The sequence below is a fragment of the Prunus avium genome, unplaced genomic scaffold (assembly GCF_965620075.1).
Source record: "Prunus avium unplaced genomic scaffold, drPruAviu1.hap1.1 HAP1_SCAFFOLD_64, whole genome shotgun sequence".
Taxonomy (NCBI): Eukaryota; Viridiplantae; Streptophyta; class Magnoliopsida; order Rosales; family Rosaceae; genus Prunus; species Prunus avium.
In genome coordinates, this window is record NW_028276919.1 from 22,501 (window position 1) to 25,000 (window position 2,500).

Consider the following 2,500-nt stretch of genomic DNA (forward strand, 5'->3'; position numbering starts at 1 on the left):
TGCCGGCAGCCTGTCGACAGAATTTTTCGAAACTTGTCCTGCCATGCGCGCGCGCAGCTTGCGCGCAGCGTGCTGATTCTGTCGACAGTGAGGCTAGCGAAAGTTGTCCTGCCATGGCGTGCGCGCAGCCTGTGCGCGCAGCTTGCGCATCTGTCGACAGTGAGGCTAGCGAAACTTGTCCTGCCATGGCATGCGCGGCGCCTGCGCGCAGCCTGCGCACAACATGCGCGCAGGCTGTGCGCAGCGTGCGCGGAGCTTGCGTGCAGCTTGCGCATCTGTCGACAGTGAGGCTAGCGAAACTTGTCCTGCCATGGCATGCGCGCAGCGTGCGCGCAGTCTGTGCGCAGCATGCGCGCAGCCTGTGCGCAGCATGCGCGCAGCCTGTGCGCGCAGCTTGCGCATCTGTCGACAGTGAGGCTAGCGAAACTTGTCCTGCCATGGCATGCGCGCAGTCTGCGCGCAGTCTGCGCGCAGCATGCGCGCAGCCTGCGCGCAGCATGTGCGCAGCATGCCGGCAGCATGGTTCCAGGTTTTTTCAAATGTCGACAGAATTTTTCAAATCTTGTCAAACCCCGTTTTTATTGAAATTTCCTCGCACAATAAGCTCCCCATAAGTAGTCTATGATTTTTAGGACCTTCTCCAACTTACAAAACTAAAAAATTCCTCCCGGATTTGTTTTAATGATTTTTTCAATTTTACGACTTCTAAAAATAATAAAAAATACTTCCCGACTTCAAAAATTTATGAAACTTTTTCCCATCATAGATTGCATGTTTCTTAGTATCCCTGCAAAAAATCACGTCCAAATACCTTGTATTGAATTATTTAGAGCCCATTATGACTCCTCGCGCATAGGTGATGTCTCTTCCTGTCAAAGGGCTAAATGCATAAAATGCTATATAGGGGGGTGTGTGTTGCCTGCATATGCATGGCAGCCCATGCCTTCCTAGCTGCAGCCCCCTTCCCCCACGCCACACCCATGTCATGTTGCCTCGATATGTTGCCTCGGTATTATGGGTTTGGTGTCGGGGTCGGGGGGCTGCCACCCATGGCGGTGGTGGCCGGAATCCGGCCGCCGCCACCACGCCGCCGCCATGGGTGAGGGAGGAAAAAAAAGGCGTGGAAAGTTGCGAAATGGGGTTGTCTAGGCTTTTTTTTGGCATGGGAGAGCATGGAGTGCTAGGAACTCCTTCTCAAATGCACGGGCATGTCGACCACAACCTCATTTCTCAACAACAACCACCCGTGTGGGGTGGCGGTGGGTGGATAGTCGCGGATTGGGGCTTGCCAAGCCAATGTTTTCAAAAAATTTCATCAAAATTAAAAACAAATGTTTTGTTGCCTTCGGATTTGTGGGCGAGCGGCGAGTCGGAGTGGAGCCGGTAAAGTTTAACCTCGGTGTGCACGGTTGTTTTTAGAAACTCAATCCAATGCCGGGGACGTTGAAAGTGACGCTCTTATGAGTTGCAAACCCGCAAGATTTAAAGAACCTTTTCAAAACAATTTCAAACCAACAAGATTTAAAAACAGAAATTTTCATCAAAATGAAAAACAAATGTTTTGTTGCCTTCGGACTAGTGGGCGAGCGGCGAGTCGGAGTGGAGCCGGTAAAGTTTAACCTCGGTGTGCACGGTTGTTTTTAGAAACTCAATCCAATGCCGGGGACGTTGAAAGTGACGCTCTTATGAGTTGCAAACCCACTAGATTTAAAGAACCTTTTCAAAACAATTTCAAACCAACAAAATTAAAAACAAATGTTTCGTTGCAAACAAATTGTGGGCGAGCGGCGAGTCGGAGTGGAGCTGGTAAAGTTTAACCTCGGTGTGCACGGTTGTTTTTAGAAACTCAATCCAATACCGGGGACGTTGAAAGTGACGCTCTTATGAGTTGCAAACCCACAAGATTTTAAAAACTTTTTGAAAATGTTTCTTCTAAATGACACATTTTGATCCTTGGCAAGTGCTCAATCCGTAACTATCCAATCACCGCCACACCACACCGGTCGGGAGTGTGTGAATGGTGTGCTTCCCGGGGTTGGCATAGATAATCTTTCGCATCGACAATCTTTTGCATGCGAGGGAATGTCTATGCCAACCCCGGGAAGCACACCATTCACCCACTAGTTGTGGGCGACGATGGGTTGGCTTCAAATGAATTTTTGCTTGGGGTTGTCCTCGGTATGCTTTTGTGTTGGGAGTACGGCCACCAAACCTTCTCAATGCACGGGTATGTCGAGGATGGCTTTCGGCGGGGTTGATGAAGAAGCTACCCAATTCTCGGCCACACGAACACATGGTGACGATGCGTTGGCTTCAAGTGAGCTTTAGCTTGGGGTTGTCTTCGGTATGCTTTTGTGTTGGGAGTACGGCCACCAAACCTTCTCAATGCACGGGTATGTCGAGGATGGCTTTCGGCGGAGTTGATGAAGAAGCTAGCAAATTGTTGGCCACTCTCACACGTGTGGGGGTAGGTTGGCTTCGAAAGAAGCTATCCAATCCT